This window comes from Berghia stephanieae, chromosome 1, assembly GCF_034508935.2.
Source record: "Berghia stephanieae isolate SIO BIC M18660-M18661 chromosome 1, UCSD_Bste_1.3, whole genome shotgun sequence".
In the NCBI taxonomy this organism is placed as follows: Eukaryota; Metazoa; Mollusca; class Gastropoda; order Nudibranchia; family Aeolidiidae; genus Berghia; species Berghia stephanieae.
In genome coordinates, this window is record NC_088360.1 from 134709709 (window position 1) to 134729708 (window position 20000).

The 20000-nt window shown below is 38.6% G+C and overlaps 1 long non-coding RNA gene across 1 annotated transcript in view; it reads left to right on the plus strand.

The window, feature by feature from the left end:
- The first annotated feature begins 278 nt into the window (after window positions 1-278).
- Window positions 279-20000, plus strand: part of LOC144963267 (uncharacterized) — a 46933-nt gene continuing 27211 nt past the window's right edge. The window contains exon 1 of the long non-coding RNA XR_013643593.1: window positions 279-406. This is a non-coding gene — a long non-coding RNA (uncharacterized LOC144963267). The remainder of the gene's footprint in view (window positions 407-20000) is intronic.

Below are 20000 nucleotides of genomic sequence, written 5' to 3' on the forward strand. Positions count from 1 at the left end.
GGTAGAGAGATGGAAGGACAGAGAGAAAGAGAGAGAGAGAGAGAGAGAGAGAGAGATAGAGAGAGAGAGAGAGAGAGAGAGGAATAGAATGACAAAAAAAAATAAAACGTTGTTGCATCTGATAGGGCGTTTGAATCTCCTGACATATTTTAAATTGGGCTCTCTTCTTTGTGTCCTTAAGTAAGACAGATAACTCTATTCAACTCCAACTCCAGTAATAATTTAAACGTAATTTTTCACACAGGCATATTTACATACTGTGCATAAATCGCATTACAAGGGGGAGAACAAGCCGTAGCTTCAACGACACTTGGCGTATAGAGCAAATTATAACTTCTGCTTGGTGTCATGCTATTGAATTTATTCGACAACGACAAGGGTGTTACTGATATGAAACTCGTGTATGGTGAGAAAGTGTTAGTTAAGACTTTTCCATAGATCAACGTGACGTAGTTGATAAAACCCCGGCCATTTATTTGCACTTTCTCAAATGCTCATACTCAAATTAATAGGGTTTTAGTTTAGATACACATGACCTACCTACCGACTTCGTGGATGAGACCATGGGGAGGGAATGGCAGGGATGATGGACAAATGCCTTTGCCTATACTCTACAATGATTGCTTAGCTATGGCCTCAATACCATTTTCTCTAGTGTTATGTGCTAAAACAAAAGTAAAAACTAACGTGCTCACGTGCGCATGTGAGTGTTTGCGTCATATTATGGTGACATACTCGTAAGGTTCAGTGAATCTTTCACCCACTACACACTCGACTAATATGACAGCCGGTGTTGTTTCGTGATTGCGCAATGAGGACACTAAATGATGGAGATTGGGGGGAGGGGGTGGAGGGGGTTGAGAGACTCCCTGTCTATCTTAGCCTTTGTCTTAGAGATCCAGATTGATCAGTTTATCTTATCTGGACAAGCTCAGGGACGGAGTTTATCTTAAACGTTTTGAATTACGAATGATATGGAACAGAGAAATTGGGAATAGCCTCAGAGCTTATTTTAAGCGAGAGTTTATTTACAGGGACTGCAGTGTAATTATTTGAGAGTTGCTTTCCAGTTTGTGTATCTGAGTTTAGAAGGGTTTGTTTTATGGTAACAAGGAGAGAGGGAGAGAGTGAGAGAGAGAGAGAAGGAGATAGAGAAGGAGGGAAAGGGAGAGAGAGATAATGAGGGAGAGAGGAGAGAGAGAGAGAGAGAGAGAGAGAGAGAGAGAGAGAGAGAGAGGGAGAAACAGAGAGAAAAAATAGAGAGTCAGAGAGGGGAGACAGAGAAAAAAGAAAGAGTGAGAGGGGGAGGAGAGAGGGGAGAGATGAGAGAGAGAGAGAGGGAGGGAAGGTGGGAGAGAGAGAAGGGAGAGGAAGGGGGGGGAGGGAAGTAGAGAGAGGGAAGGTGGGAGAGAAAGAGAGAGGGAGAGGAAGAGAATGACAAAACAAAACCCTATGTTGCATCAGATAGAGCGTTTGAATTGAAATACACTTTTCGTTACCGTACTTGCGCCTCTATGTGGTCTTGTGGTGAGACATAGCTATTGGATCGGAAGGTCCTGAGTTCGAGCCGCGTTCGGCGCATAGTTGAGTCCTTGGAAAAGACTCTTTACTCACATTCTCTCAACGCAATCATGTGTAAAATGAGTACCTGGCCGTTTGCAGCGCTGAATATTTGAAAAAAAATTGTAATATCGCCGGAAAGGAGTCTTGTCACATAATAATTGTTGCTGTTGGACACGGACCCCATGTAAAGCGCTTTGAGCACGTTTATTGGATATTGCCCTGTATAAAAAGCTCAATTTTTTTTGTTTTGCTATAAAATGATGTACCAAGTATATAATTGACACAAGGGATAGGCATCATCATCATCGTAATCGTTACCATCATCATCATCTTCATCATCATCATCATCACATCATCATCATCATCACCATCATCATCACCATCATCATCATGGTCATCATCACCATCATCATTATCATCATCATCATGGTCATCATCACCATCAACATCGTCATCATCACTATCATCATCATCATCATCATCATTATCATCATTATCATCATCACCATCATCATCATCATCACCATCAACATCGTCATCATCACCATCATCATCATCATCATCATCATAATCATCATTATCATCATCATCATCACCACCACCACCACAATGACCCACAGTGATAAGTAATACTATATTTGATTTACTTGTTTACCTACAGTAATCTGATTTTATTGATTTTGTTGATTCACATTTGCTCATATGGTGTGTGTTGGTGTCTGTGTGTGTGTGTGTGTGTGTTCATGAGTGTGTGGAGTGCCTGCTCCATCTGTAATAGACACCTAGATAACCATGCCCCTCGGACAGTTGTCAAAATGTAGTCCATGGCAGTGATTGGTAAACATAGCAAACTACACAGGTTTTAGTATCGATGGTATAAGTAAAATACCCACTGTTCTACCGCTCGATCAGTTGAACCAACACAGAAAACAACTAGAAAACTTTAACGTTTATAATCTGATCGAGAAAATCGTGTGATATCAAGTCACCTATTTTGTGGTGTAGAAAAACAATAACAATGATCAGAGAGATGTCGATTTTATTCAAGCTATTATTTATAAATAGCCAACTATGTTTGTCCGAGCACGTGTGAAGATATGTCACGAATTCCATGTTTTGATTGGTCAAAAATCCACTGGTTAATCCACTGGTTTAACGAGCATTTTATCAATTGGGAAGTGGGCGTTAGCCTATATAATCGACTATCGTCTTGTTATGTCATTTTATATAAGCATGCAGTCATCCAACCTCCTGACATATTTTAAATTGGGCTCTCTTCTTTGCTTTGTGTCCTTGAGTAATACAGATAACTATTCAACTCCACTCCAGTAAATAATTTTAAACGTAATTTTTCATACAGCGCAATATTTACATACTGTGCATAAATCGCATTAAAAGGGGGAGAACAAGCCGTAGCTTCAACGACACTTGGCGTATATGGCAAATTATAACTTCTACTTGGTGTCATGCTTTTGATTTTATTCGACAACGAAAACGGTGTTACTAATATGAAACTCGTGTATGGTGAGAAAGTGTTAGTTAAGACTTTTACATGGATCAACGTGTCGTAGTTGATAAACCCCGGCCATTTATTTACCACTTTCTCAAACTGCTCATACTTGAATTAAATAGGGTTTTAGTTTAGATACACATGACCTACTTACCGACTTCGTGGATGAGACCATCAGGGGTGAGAATGACTGGTCACAAAAAAGGAGAAAATTTTTCATCATGAAGATCATGACCCATCCATGCGACCATAACCTATAAATTTGAATTTCACTAAAATCAGGGGTGAAATGACCGGTCACTAAAAAGGAGGAAATTTTTCAGCGCTAAGATCAAGAAGCATCTATGCAAAAATAACCTATACATTTAAATTTCATTAAAATATATTGTGATGCAATCCAAAATGTGTCTCTCAGAAATTTCTGACACCTCTCGGAGGAATTTCAAAAACTGAAAGTGTAATCATAACATGGTGGTTGTAGTAATGGTAGTCGTAGGTATGATGATGTGGTGGTGGTTGTAGTAGTTGTGGTAGGGATGATGTGGTGATGGCTGTAGTAGTAGTGATAGTCGCCACATCTCCCTTATTCACAGATTCACTAATGCCCACCTCCCATTGTTTCAAGTTTACCAGAGACGCCAACTGAAAATTTGGCTCACGTAAATTTCAGAAACAATTCCGAATAATTTCAATGCTTAAACAGGAATTTCTGCAAACTAAATATAATCTATTGAGATTTATAATCATCCCAATACCCCTTGTTTCAAATCAAGTAAAGTTCCAAAACCAATTTCATTATGACGTATAAAATATAAAAATTAATGGTAGGGTTGGTGGTAATAATGATATGATGGTGGATGTTGTACTGGTGGCAGTAATGATAATGATGATGTATGTGGCTTTTGGTGGTTGCAGAAGTGGTGGTGGTGATATTGTTGTGTTGGAGGAGGCTGTAGTAGTGGTGATAAAGATGTGGTAGTGGTTCTTGTTTTAATGGTGATAGTGTTTTGATGTCGTCGTCGTCGTGGTGGTGGTATTGATGGTGATGATGATGATGTGGTGGAGGTGGTTGTAGTAGTAGTAGTGGTGGTCCTTCATGAAATGATAGTGTGGCGATGGTGGTGGTTGTAGTAGTAGTAGTAGTAGTAGTAGTAGTAGTAGTAGTAGTAGTAGTAGTAGTAGTAGTAGTAGTAGTAGTAGTAGTAGTTGTTGTTGTTGTTGTTGTTGTTGTTGTTGTTGTCGTAGTAGTGGCAGTGATGAAGATGATGATGATGGTGATGATGATGATGATGATAATGATGATGATTGAGTATTGAGTGAACGTTATTGTTATGTGTGTTGTGTTTTATTTGTTAATCGTAAATATTAAGTTAACGTATGTTTCATGTTGGAAATTGCCAGAAAATTAACATTTAATAGAATCATATGTGTATATATATATATATATATATAAAATATATATATATATATATATATATATATGTGTGTGTGTGTGTGTGTGTGTGGTGTGTGTATCACTGTTAAGTATAGGAAGATGAAAAATGAAAACATATTTAGGCTAAAGAACTGGGTGCTCTTTACTGATTTGTGAGTGTGTGTGAGGGAGGCAGAGAGAGAGAGAGAGAGAGAGAGAGAGAGAGAGAGAGAGAGAGAGAGAGAGAGAGAGAGAGCTCAAAGTAAATCTAGTGATGAGTACAGAACGATGAAAGTGAAAAATTAATCAGGCTAAAGAACTGAGTGAACTTTATTGATTTCTATGTGAACGTGCATATGTGTCATGTGTGTGTATGATAGTGTGTGAGAGAGAGAGAGAGAGAGAGAGAGAGAGAGAGAGATTGAAGTCAAGGTGTTTGTGAAGACCTGTTATTGGTAAGTAGTGGAGGATGACCATGGAAGCTAATCGGGACTAAAGAAATAAGTGTGCTTTATTGATCTATGTGTCTATGAGTGTTTGTGTAAAGAGAGATAGATGGATAGAGAGAGAGAGAGAGAAAGAGTTTTGAGCTATTTGTTCGAAGGGTTTTTACGGCGCTTGCTTCACTTTTACTTGTAGGTCATTTCAGCACCACTTAAAAGGTAAAAATGGGGCTGTAAAAAAATATAGATTTAAGTAAGGTCAAAAGTAACGGACAAAAGGTGAGACTGGTTTAATTAGGTGACTTCAAACTAACTACATTGATTGTTTGATCTTGGAGTCCGTTTGTGAGAAACGGATACCAAGATCAAACTATCAATGTAGTTAGTTTAAAGTCACCTAAAAGTTTCACCAAGACACAAGCACAGAATCCTTGTGAGCGTAATACAAAATTTAGAACAACAAATCTAACATCACACAAAAGAGAGATGATTTACGAAGACAAACACATCATCTCCCAAAAACCATGACTATACATTTAATTGCTTCCCTCCCTGCCAATGAATCTGGCCGGCCAGGAAAAGGATCAAGCCAAGACAAAGACAGAAAGCAATTCTGACTTATGCAAGTAAAGACCCCACCAGGAAGATGATGTGATAGTGGTGCTTGCACTAGAGGTGGTACTGATTATAATGATGACAGTGATGATGTGGTTGTGGAGATGGTGTTACTGATGATAATGTGATAGTTGCTTTTGTAGTGGGGATGGTCATGATGTCATGATTGTTCAGGAGTGAGAATGACGGGTCACGAAAATGGAGGAAATTTTTCAGCGAATATTTCAAGACCCATCTATGCGACGATAACGTATAAATTTGAATTTCATTAAAATATACTGAGATGCAATCCAAAATGCGTCTCGCAATAATTTCTGTCACCACTTGGAGGAATTTCAAAAGTTGAAAGTGTAATTACAACATATTGTACTTGCAGTTAAAAAAGGTAGCGGTAGGGATGATGATGCAGTGGTGGTTGTAGTAGGGTCGTGATAAGGATGATGATATGGTGGTTGTAATAGTTGTGGAAGGGACCATGTGGTGGTAGTATTAGTAGTGATAGTTGGGATGATGTGGTGGCGAAGGATGTAGTTGTATTGGTAATAGGAATGATGATGTGGTGGTGGTTGTTGTAGTAGTGGTTGTAGTTTGTTTGTTTGTTGCTTTAGGTCTCTTCCAACACAATTGAGGTTATATGAGAGACCGCTGAAAGAAAAAAACAAGCAATCTAACAAAAATAGTACAAATGTAAATCAAAATCATAACCTAAAGATATCATAAGCTAAATTATAAATAACAAAGAGCAAACAGGCAGAAGATTTACAGAAAAAATATCCCCTGTCAAAAATACAATCACAAACCAAAGAAGCAGGATAGGCTAGTAAAGAGAAGAAGAAACGACATCACTATCGGATCGTACACCCATGCGAACATCATAGGTATATGATTCAAGGGTGATGCTCCATCCAACCACCCGCGTAGTGGTTGTAGGGATCAGTGATGATAATGATAATTTGTAAAAAAAAAAGGAGCAAAATCTCTCGGCCCGTCTGTCAAGCCCAAATCTAATTCAAAAAATAACACAGCTATTCATTGTTACTTAATATTACTTAATATATTACTAACTTCTAAAACACGTCTATTCTGATCACAGGATATTACTGACTTTTTGTAAATATAATTTTTAAAACTGTCATTTCCAATTAAAAATTTTAGAGCTCTATAATGCTTCCCACTATATCAAGAGATTATAATAAACTTTTGGCCAAAAGGAGGTATTTTTTATACTACAAATACAAACACGGCTAGTGTGTGTGTATTACTGCAACCTTGTGGTTATGCAGCTTATGATAAGAATCTTTAATCAATTGCAAAACATATTCCATCAAATGAGCAAATCTAAATCAAGCCTTTAAAAAAATTATTACTTAAATCGATCAGCCAAACTTACTGTTGTATTTTCTCTCTATTACAAAGTGATATCTATAAACATAATAATGTGAAGTTAGAAGGTTAGCTGAGAAATAAAATATGGAAAAGAAAGAAAGAAAAAGAGTGATAGATAGATAGATAGATAGATAGATAGATAGATAGACAAAGAGAGAGAGAGAGAGAGAGAGAGAGAGAGTGAGAGAGACCACTCTGATTTTTGTTTTAATTGGTAATTAGAGATAAGTTATAATGAATTCAATTGAATTCAGAACAAACAAACAAACAAACAAAAAAAGGAGTACAAAGCTAAATGGTACAAAAATATTGACACCCAATTGCTCCATCCCCTTCCCTTTTGATCATCTTTTCATCCAAGGCCGTCATGGGTTAGTACCACTATTCACATTTGGCACCAGTGTGTCTAGACTAATGTCATGGGCATGGGAATGTCATCAAAAATCATGCAGCTGAGCAGAGGTGTCAAAAAATGACAAAAGACATATTGGTGATTTTTCAGCTAAATTACCTCTTAGACGAAAATGTTTGACACGGCAAAAACAGTTGAAAATTTCAGAAAAATCCTAAAATCGCGGAATTCCGCGGAAGATTATCATCACTGAGGGATGATGGTGTGATGGTAGTTGTAGTAGTGGTTGTAGCTGTAGTGGTGGTGATGGTCAGGATGATGATGTGGTGGTAGTTGTCGTAGGGATGGTGGTGGTGGTAGGGATGATGATGGGGCTGGTTGTAGTATTAATGGTGATAGGTAGGAATGATGATGTGGTGGTAGTTGTAGTAGTGATGGTGGTGGTGATAGAGATGATGATGTGGTGGTGGTTGTAGTAGTAATGGTGATAGGGATGTTGATGTAGTGGTTGTGGTGAGTCTTTTTAAAAGGCGGAATTGTGATGGTGATGGGCGGAGATAAAACACCGTTTAGGCGGAAATCCGCCTTTAGGCGGAAGATTCTCAGCCCTGATAGCCTCCACTGTCTCATTCACGAGGGGCAGGCGATTCTCCGGATAAAGTGAGGATGGATAAATGTAAAAAGAAAAAAGATTAAAAGTACAAAATTGTATGCAATAGCATAACAAAAAAAAAAGCATTTTATTTTTTATTGACAATTTAAAGACAAAAATCTGCATATAAACCCATAATGCACGAGTTGTGTTTGTCACTCTAAAATACTTGAATGAACTAAAATGCAACAGGCGCTCATCAAATTCAAGGGTTTAATGAATGACTGCAGAATTCCCAAAAAACGTCGCTTCATTGTCTTTGTAACATTTTCATGGCATACAAAAACGCAATAGAGTGGTCACCATTTATAATTAGTCCTCAGAAATCAAGCACTTATAACTGCATCGTACTCATAGTCAAATTCAAATTTTATTTTTAAAAGTCTATGGACAACCATCAAATCTTAAAATTCCTTATCTGGACCAAAAAAAAAAAAAAACAAAGACAAAAAAAAAAAAGACCCCTAAAAATACCCTCGCCTAGATCTGCTTATATTGTCTTACAGGGCTTAATAGCGCTTGCAACACTATAAAAAGGATGATGATATGGTGACTGATTCAATAAATAGGGAACAGTAGATTTCACGAGCACCTCAAAGATGTACCAATTTTGACATTACCTCAAAGTCTCACCGAGACACAAGCAAAGGATCCTACTAAAACATTTATATAATGCAATAATATTCAAAACCTATAACTATAACAGTACATAACAGAGAAATGATTTACAGTATAAAAAATCATCTCAAGAAGAAAGGTACTGTATTTGACTGTCTGCCTCCCAACTAAAGACCCCCGAAAGGACCAGGAAAAAAATGAGCAATCTTAATCCATAACAAAGACAGGGAGCAACATGGAAAGGGAAAACAAATATAAGGGATAGAAAAATGTGAACTCTCTGCCCAGAACCCTTCCAAGAAATTTTTTTTTAAATAAAAAAAAAATACAAATTCTGGAACAGTCAATTTTGGCACAAGCTGGTCATCATCTCTCCATCTCAGTGCACCACCTTGAATGTATCGTAATAAAATATGAGTTGGAATGGCTGTTGTCTTTTAAACATTTGGTCCTGGTGTCAATAGTGCATTTACCTAACTAATCTATTACTATATATTAAACTCAATAGTGGGAGGGGGAGGGACAATTAAGTACTGAAAATATAAAGTAACAAGAAAAGAAAAAATAATACATATTTTTTAAAAATTGAGTCTAATTGCGACTAATTGCTGTCAAGTGTAAAATTTTCGGCAGCGAAAAACTGCAGGGACAAAATGTCGATGGAAAATAACTATGAAATGAATGAGTCTTACCAATTTATCACATGGGTGATTTTCATGGTGGTGATTAGCCCCTGTAACCCTCAGAAGCCAGTGCCCATTGATGTCAACTGCAGCTATTCTGAAATATGCTGGACAATTTAATTTCAGAGTCCTGCATGGTAAGAAAAACTTTTTATTACAAAATAACAACATAGTATGAGAAAATATTAATAGCGTTGTCACTTGCATAACTCAATTGTGAAGGATTTCAACACGCAGATTATAGAGCAATGGAAAATAAATCTTAATAAGATATTCAATAATAATATTAATCCAGCGCAATCAGATACAATGAACAAATCAAGTCTTTCACTTTTTAAAACTGTTCTGGTAATAGTTGAACTATTGTCTTGCTGCATTACATCGTGCAGCCCGCCCACTGAAGACTGTAAATGAGCTGCAGATAGGCACACACTGCCTCTTCCTCTGGATGTTTTAAAATTCAGAATCAGTTTGATTGCTTTATTAAAATTGTCTTGGCAATCAAGATAGAAAAGCTGATGATGATAAATTACTTCTGAGTTATTCTGAAATATTATAACCTTGTGCATATGATATTTTCATTTTTTTTTAAATATGTAAAAGTAAAAAAACACCTCCTGCCCCCGTCCAAAAACAACCTCCTACCTCTGGTTAGGGCGAACTCCTTTGCTTGAAGTCAATCGCTTTTTGCCCTGCTTGCATTCATAGACACAAAAGTCATAAATTAACCAACTTTCCTCAGGGTGATAATATTATTAATATTAGGCAAACAACTACAGACCACACTAAATTGAATTGTATTAAGTAAAAGGATCTTGTCACATTCAATCAAGCTGTCATTTGAGAAAAATCACATCAAAAATTGAAGTTCAGATCGCATGTTTGAAGCCGTATTAGGAAAATTCATGTATCTGTGTATAAGCCAAGTTTCATCAAAATCACAGTGGCAACGAGTGTCTAATATTTGCCACCAGATACACTCGTAAAATTTGAGTGTAGGCCTATTTAGCAAAATCATATATGAATGGTTTATACTACATCATAAAGTTGAGCATGCCCGTCATCATCCTTCATCTTTATATATATATATATATATATATATATATATATATATATATATATATATATATATATATATAATATAGTGCGGGGCGGTCCTTGGCAAGCTTAATGACCACGGTCCTACGGTCCTTGGGAAATGAAGACCGCAAGGACCGGTCCTACTAGGACCGGTCCTTTTCGACATTGAACATTCCTGAGAGACTGTTATAAATTCGAACCGGTTTGACCTTTGAGACCATGGGATCGTTCATTCTTGAACCGTTAAAGACCGCTACACGATGAAAACCGTGGTCTACAGGAGTAAAACACACGGAGTAGTCACACTCATTTCAAATTGTAACCTAATTAGAGAAGAGGGGTGATGCCTTCTTTATTTGCTCACCGTACTTCATTGTTACTTCGATAATTTAATAAAATTTGAAATTTATCCCCATCAACGGAGATAATGGCATCGCCCAAGGCGTTGATCGAGTTGTTCGTGGCGTTGATACACACACGCAACTCCTACCCCCCCCCCCCCCCCCCCACACACACACACACATTAGAGGGCAGCGAGCATTGAAGAGTAAGAGAGAGACGTGAAGTTATAATAAGAGGGGGTGGATGAGGTAATAAGAGGGGTCGATGGTGACTTTTCGCCAGATCTAACAAACTCAGCTACCCATTCATTGCTGAGTAGACAGGGATTCAGAAAAAAATCGACTGCACCCGGGATCGATCTCTGGCCCTTTGCGTATAAAGAGAGTGCTCTATCAACTGAGCTATCGGGGTCCCCAAATATTCTATTGGACTTTTTTAAAATTCAGACGTTATAACTGGGTTTTTTGGAAGGAAGAAACTAATGAAACTCATATTATTTGATTAGTAAAAACACCAACGAAATTTTAATATTATTGTATTATTTTAAATGACAACACTGCGATAGAAAGGAGTGGTGACAAGAGATGGACAAAAGAAAACAAATAATCGGATTTGCTACTTGCTAGGTTTGACACACACACACACACACACACACACACACACATATTTAGTAGTCACATACATTTCAAACAATAACCCATTAGAGAAGAGGGGTCATGCCTTCACCATAGATCATTGTCATTGCGATCATTATGGTGTAGTAAATTTTGAAATTTACCCCGTATAATGAAATCGTCCAAGGCGTGCGCCTCCTGTTCCCCCCATCTCACACACGAAAGGGCGGTTTGCGGAGTGGAGGTTGGTGGTCGTCTGCCTGTATGGTCGTCTGTGTCGTTTAGTGTATGGCAAAGGGGGGTGGGTGCGATTAATTAAGTGGGATGGGTGGTGATTGGTGGAAGATAGGCAACCGAAGCAACGAATCGCTGGGGCAGGGTTGCCAGTTTGGCATTTTAAATGCCAGATTCCAAAAATCTGCCATTTTTGAAAACCGTTTGGCATTCGAAAAATCATTTGGCATTTGGCATTTTCATTTGGCATTTTCTTTTCTTGTATATTATACTTCAAATGACACCTTTTCTTAATTATTTCTAAACGCGTAAAAACAAACATCTTCACATTTCTTTTTCATTCTTAAAATCCAACCGTGGTGTAGTGGTTTAGCACTCCACTTAGTAGTCAGTAGGTAAATAATTACCCCAACAGGAAATTTAGTATAATTCAAAAAAAAAAAAAACAAAAAAAAAAAAAAAAAGAAAAGAAAAAGAAAAGAAAACACGCAAGCCACCAGGATATGATAGTAAATTGTCTATCAAAAGTGAGTAGTTTTCTTAGTAGGGGTGGGAGTCAACAGATTTTGGCATCTTTTTGAGTGTTTTGGCATTTTTTGAGTCTTCCCCGGCATTTTGTTGAAAAATAATCTGGCAACCCTGCGCTGGGGAAGTAGTAGGCTATGGCGCGAGACCGTAGGACCGTGGTCCTTGCAAGGACCGCCCCGCACTAGTTGAAAGGTGATAAGAAGTGAGGACCGCCACCGATCTTCCCCTATGGGACCGATCTTCGGTTCACAGCTAAAAGACCGTCGGACCGCGGTCTAGACCGGTCTTCAGCGCGGCACTAATATATATATATATATATATATATATATATATATATATATATATATATATATATATATATATTAAAAATAGAATTGAGCTTTCATAAGCCACAATATCCACCAAACATGCTCAAAGCACTTTACCAAGGATCCATGACTAGCAGCAACACCTAACAAGTAGAATGTTAGGCGATTTTTTTCTTTCTGACAGACAACGCTCTTAGCGGAGAGGAAATTATACACATGAGTACAGTGAGAGAATGTGAGTCCTTGGCGAGGCTCGACCCCAGAACCTTCCAATTCGGAAGTGAGTGCCACACAGCCGCATATCTTGGCTGTTCTGGAGAATTTGCCAAACACCTACAAACTAATTAGTAAAAAGAGGGGAGATGGGCAGAAATAGACAGACACACACACACTCAGAGAGAGAGAGAGAGAGAGAGAGAGAGAGAGAGAGAGAGAGAGAGAGAGAGAGAGAATAATATCAGTTGCCTGTGGTGTCAGTCCGTTTAGGAGTGAGGTGGCGGAGGAAGTAATCTAGCACTAGTTCTTGGGTAGTAGTATTAAGTAGTAAATAGGGGGGGGGGGGGGGTCTTCTGCACGTTCCTTGAGCTAAGGAAAGTATTACTTCATCAACTAACTTTAAAATAAAAAATAAAACCTAGTAGCCTACATTTCCAACACTTGGACCTGCACTACGACCTATAACTAAAACTAACAGACAAAAAAAACCTGCTAAGACTCCTCTCCAGTACCTTTCAATATTTCAAATTGAATTATAATGGCTGCGGAAAACTAAAACAATGGTCATATAAGGAAATTTACAAATCAATCAAGTTGCTCTACAGTAGTGCGGGGCGGTCCTTGGCAAGCTTAAGGACCACGGTCCTACGGTCCTTGGGAAATGAAGACCGCAACGACCGGTCCTAGGACCGGTCCTTTTCAACATTGAACATTCCTGAGAGACTGTTGGAAATTCGAACCGGTTTGACCTTTGAGACCATGGGATCGTTCATTCTTGAACCGTTAAAGACCGCTACACGATGAAAACCGTGGTCTACAGGAGTAAAACACACGGAGTAGTCACACTCATTTCAAATTGTAACCTAATTAGAGAAGAGGGGTGATGCCTTCTTTATTTGCTCACCGTACTTCATTGTTACTTCGATAATTTAATAAAATTTGAAATTTATCCCCATTAACGGAGATAATGGCATCGCCCAAGGCGTTGATCGAGTTGTTCGTGGCGTTGATACACACATGCAACTCCTACCCCCCCCCCCCCCCACACACACACACACATTAGAGGGCAGCGAGCATTGAAGAGTAAGAGAGAGACGTGAAGTTATAATAAGAGGGGGTGGATGAGGTAATAAGAGGGGTCGATGGTGACTTTTCGCCAGATCTAACAAACTCAGCTACCCATTCATTGCTGAGTAGACAGGGATTCAGAAAAAAATCGACTGCACCCGGGATCGATCTCTGGCCCTTTGCGTATAAAGAGAGTGCTCTATCAACTGAGCTATCGGGGTCCCCAAATATTCTATTGGACTTTTTTAAAATTCAGACGTTATAACTGGTTTTTTTGGAAGGAAGAAACTAATGAAACTCATATTATTTGATTAGTAAAAACACCAACGAAATTTTAATATTATTGTATTATTTTAAATGACAACACTGCGATAGAAAGGAGTGGTGACAAGAGATGGACAAAAGAAAACAAATAATCGGATTTGCAACTTGCTAGGTTCGACACACACACACACACACACACACACACACACACACAAACACACATCTTTAGTAGTCACATACATTTCAAACAATAACCCATTAGAGAAGAGGGGTCATGCCTTCACCATAGATCATTGTCATTGCGATCATTATGGTGTAGTAAATTTTGAAATTTACCCCGTATAATGAAATCGTCCAAGGCGTGCGCCTCCTGTTCCCCCCATCTCACACACGAAAGGGCGGTTTGCGGAGTGGAGGTTGGTGGTCGTCTGCCTGTATGGTCGTCTGTGTCGTTTAGTGTATGGCAAAGGGGGGTGGGTGCGATTAATTAAGTGGGATGGGTGGTGATTGGTGGAAGATAGGCAACCGAAGCAACGAATCGCTGGGGCAGGGTTGCCAGTTTGGCATTTTAAATGCCAGATTCCAAAAATCTGCCATTTTTGAAAACCGTTTGGCATTAGAAAAATCATTTGGCATTTGGCATTTTCATTTGGCATTTTCTTTTCTTGTATATTATTATACTTCAAATGACACCTTTTCTTAATTATTTCTAAACGCGTAAAAACAAACATCTTCACATTTCTTTTTCATTCTTAAAATCCAACCGTGGTGTAGTGGTTTAGCACTCCACTTAGTAGTCAGTAGGTAAATAATTACCCCAACAGGAAATTTAGTATAATTCAAAAAAAAAAACAAAAAAAAAAAAAGAAAAGAAAAAGAAAAGAAAACACGCAAGCCACCAGGATATGATAGTAAATTGTCTATCAAAAGTGAGTAGTTTTCTTAGTAGGGTTGGGAGTCAACAGACTTTGGCATCTTTTTGAGTGTTTTGGCATTTTTTGAGTCTTCCCCTGGCATTTTGTTGAAAAATAATCTGGCAACCCTGCGCTGGGGAAGTAGTAGGCTATGGCGCGAGACCGTAGGACCGTGGTCCTTGCAAGGACCGCCCCGCACTAGTTGAAAGGTGATAAGAAGTGAGGACCGCCGCCGATCTTCCCCTATGGGACCGGTCTTCGGTTCACAGCTAAAAGACCGTCGGACCGCGGTCTAGACCGGTCTTCAGCGCGGCACTAATATATATATATATATATATATATATATATATATATATATATATATATATATATATATATATATATATATATAAATATAAATATTAAAAAAAGAATTGAGCTTTCATAAGCCACAATATCCACCAAACATGCTCAAAGCACTTTACCAAGAATCCATGACTAGCAGCAACACCTAACAAGTAGAACGTTAGGCGATTTTTTTCTTCTGACAGACAACGCTCTTAGCGGAGAGGAAATCATACACATGAGTACAGTGAGAGAATGTGAGTCCTTGGCGAGGCTCGACCCCAGAACCTTCCAATTCGGAAGTGAGTGCCACACAGCCGCATATCTTGGCTGTTCTGGAGAATTTGCCAAACACCTACAAACTAATTAGTAAAAAGAGGTGAGATGGGCAGAAATAGACAGACAGACACACACTCACAGAGAGAGAGAGAGAGAGAGAGAGAGAGAGAGAGAGAGAGAGAGAGAGAATAATATCAGTTGCCTGTGGTGTCAGTCCGTTTAGGAGTGAGGTGGCGGAGGAAGTAATCTAGCACTAGTTCTTGGGTAGTAGTATTAAGTAGTAAATAGGGGGGGGGGGGGTCTTCTGCACGTTCCTTGAGCTAAGGAAAGTATTACTTCATCAACTAACCTTAAAATAAAACCTAGTAGCCTACATTTCCAACACTTGGACCTGCACTACGACCTATAATTAAAACTAACAGACAAAAAAAACCCTGCTAAGACTCCTCTCCAGTACCTTTCAATATTTCAAATTGAATTATAATGGCTGCGGAAAACTAAAACAATGGTCATATAAGGAAATTTACAAATCAATCAAGTTGCTCTACAGTAGTGCGGGGCGGTCCTTGGCAAGCTTAAGGACCACGGTCCTACGGTCCTTGGGAAATGAAGACCGCAAGGACCGGTCCTAGGACCGGTCCTTTTCAACATTGAACATTCCTGAGAGACTGTTGGAAATTCGAACCGGTTTGACCTTTGAGACCATGGGATCGTTCATTCTTGAACCGTTAAAGACCGCTACACGATGAAAACCGTGGTCTACAGGAGTAAAACACACGGAGTAGTCACACTCATTTCAAATTGTAACCTAATTAGAGAAGAGGGGTGATGCCTTCTTTATTTGCTCACCGTACTTCATTGTTACTTCGATAATTTAATAAAATTTGAAATTTATCCCCATTAACGGAGATAATGGCATCGCCCAAGGCGTTGATCGAGTTGTTCGTGGCGTTGATACACACATGCAACTCCTACCCCCCCCCCCCACACACACACACACACATTAGAGGGCAGCGAGCATTTAAGAGTAAGAGAGAGACGTGAAGTTATAATAAGAGGGGGTGGATGAGGTAATAAGAGGGGTCGATGGTGACTTTTCGCCAGATCTAACAAACTCAGCTACCCATTCATTGCTGAGTAGACAGGGATTCAGAAAAAAATCGACTGCACCCGGGATCGATCTCTGGCCCTTTGCGTATAAAGAGAGTGCTCTATCAACTGAGCTATCGGGGTCCCCAAATATTCTATTGGACTTTTTAAAAATTCAGACGTTATAACTGTTTTTTTTGGAAGGAAGAAACTAATTAAACTCATATTATTTGATTAGTAAAAACACCAACGAAATTTTAATATTATTGTATTATTTTAAATGACAACACTGCGATAGAAAGGAGTGGTGACAAGAGATGGACAAAAGAAAACAAATAATCGGATTTGCTACTTGCTAGGTTCGACACACACACACACACACACACGCACACACACACACACACACAAACACACACATCTTTAGTAGTCACATACATTTCAAACAATAACCCATTAGAGAAGAGGGGTCATGCCTTCACCATAGATCATTGTCATTGCGATCATTATGGTGTAGTAAATTTTGAAATTTACCCCGTATAATGAAATCGTCCAAGGCGTGCGCCTCCTGTTCCCCCATCTCACACACGAAAGGGCGGTTTGCGGAGTGGAGGTTGGTGGTCGTCTGTGTCGTTTAGTGTATGGCAAAGGGGGGTGGGTGCGATTAATTATGTGGGATGGGTGGTGATTGGTGGAAGATAGGCAACCGACGGCAACGAATCGCTGGGGAAGTAGTAGGCTATGGCGCGAGATCGAAGGTGATCAGACCGGTCTTCAGCGCGGCACTAGTTGAAAGGTGATAAGAAGTGAGGACCGCCGCCGGTCTTCACTATTGGACCGATCCCCGGTTCACAGCTAAAAGACCGTGGGACCGGTCCAAGGACCGGTCCTCAGCGCGGCACTAGGTTAAAGTGTGCATGCGTCAATGCAGAATTACCAGTTTGGCAATAAAAAATAGTTTTAACTGGGTTTGATATTTGGTATTTTGGGAGTGTTTTGCTAAATCACTTAATTTTACGGGTAGCCCTATTCGTCCTTAAGGTCGAATAGCTTCAACCGTGGTTGCCGTACGTACGGACAAATCGTGTTGCTTGCACTATTCGTCCTTCACACTAAAGCTGGGTAATATTCCGTTTTTGCTTTTACTGAGCTGGATTCGAATCCACGTAATTACATGATATATCCGTATCGTCTTAAATGTTTCACAAACCCCACCTCCTCTGTTTGTGAGTCAAATAATCAGTTATGTGTGTTTTTTTTGAGGTGTGTGTGTGTGTGTGTGTGTTAATTTCGTGGGTTTTTTTTGTTTGTTTTTTTTCTTCTGGGATATGATTTTTATTCCAGAATGGTGATTGATTTCTTATAAGGAACAATTGTCGTGTTCTCCTATTGGTAAGTATCCAATTCAAATACCTGCTCGAGAGTTTGGGTTGGCTAGGCACAAAGGAAGATTCGGCAGGTTTTCTTTGTTTTGGTTTCTGTTTTTTGTTTTTTTTTTGGAAAGGGGGGGGGTTATTGTTTTATTTGTTTTCTCTTGTTGGTATTTTCCCTGCTTTTGTTTGATTTGTGTGTGTGTATGTGTGTCTATTGTGTGACTACGTGTGTTTTGCCTTTTTTACTTTTTTTTTTCAATCTATAATAGTGGGTAAGCACTCAGTAACTATTTGTTTTAAATGACTAGTATTCAATTTGTCAAAATATTATATTAGTCATAATAGTATAAGCAGCGCAAGAAAAAAACACACCAAATTTCTGTATCTGTTAAGAAGCAGTTTTATAAAAAAATGTTATAATCTTGATAATTCAGTGAGTGCCATCAATAATAGCTTGAATTTAGCCAAATTTTTTGAACGATGTCGATACCTGTCCTTTAACTTCAGAAAATTTTGTTATAAGTTGTACAGTCTTGAGTAGACTAGCTGTATGACATAATGATAGATTTAATTCATGGCGAATTCAATGCGTTTTCAAATTGGCAGTAAACGAGGTAATTGTATAGACGGGATGGAATTTGGCGGCTTTACAACACGCAAATTAATTCCAAAGCCGAAAGCACAACCTCTGCATTTAAACTTATCTCCATAGACGATGTCAATATATTAAAGATTAATAAAGGACACTAATACCAAGTCCTCAATATTTTCAGTACTTCATTCGTTAGCTAATACTATTAAGTATTTGGTATCCACTTTTGCCCTGACGAGAAGTTAGAATGTCAACGGGCTGGGATTTAAAATGTCAACGGGTTGAAACTGGGTGAAATAGAATGATACAGAACATAAAAGCCCAGTTCGGCCTAAGAACAATAACTTGCCTATGTTCTTAAACTCAGAACAAGGGGTAATGTTGTCAGGGGGTTGGGGTTGTTGTTTTGATCTGGGTATGGTCTGAAAAAGTTACGATTACTGGCCAAAAACAAATTCCTAACTTTAGTTTAAAATTAAAAAATAGAAAGACGGAAATATATACATAATAAGATTGATATATTTAAAACAATGGTTACAAGAAAAATAAATCCACGATTTTTCTCAATAATTCTGTACTCAAACAGCTTTGTATGCAAATGCTGTATTCCAGATGTGTAATTTGGCTTATCGCCACTCAAGGTGGTATTTCAATAGATATTATTACAACTAACGTGTCTATGTACGCAGTGATACAGACCTGCCAAGCATTCGACTTATTGTGTTATAGTGGAAAAAAGAATACCGTTTCGAAAGGGATTTGTGCTGCATTGTAGGTTAACAAACACGCAGGTCTGACATCCGAATCCACTTATGGGCCTGGTTTAACATTGTTGTATAATGTATTTTGCGTCATTTTTTAAAAAGATTTCTATTACAAGAATGAGCCCATAAGGAAATGGTTATCAGACCTAAAAATAATTGCACGTCGATCCACGTCAATTTTAAAACCATAACCATCACTACCACAAGCACTTTTACAACATAATCATTACCATCAGAATCGCTACCACCATCATTTGCACAATATCATAAGTATCATCAGCACCACAATCAATATCACCACCACAGCATTATACCTACCATTACCATGGTCATATCAATTATTGCCAGCACTAGCAAAATCATAACTATCATCTCAGCCAACACCACTTTAGGAAACAATCATTTTAAATATCAATAACATACGCGCACACAAAAGCGTCACCATTGCCATCAACTTTATCACTCTAGCTTCTTGATCAGTGACATCACCACTACCATCATTTCATCATCGAAACAAGAATAACATCACTGCTATCATTGTCACAAATACTAACGAGAGTTTTTATATAGCGCAATATCCGCTCGAAGTCTCAAAGCGCTTTACAGGGTGTCACAGGCCAACAGCAACACTTAACATCCTACATGATGTCTGTTAGGCGATATTACATTTTTTCAGACAGAACAACGCAGTTAACGGCCTGGTACTTATTTTAAACCTGAGTACGGTAAGAGTGGACTCAACTATGCGCCGAATGAGGCTCGAACCCAAGATTTTCCA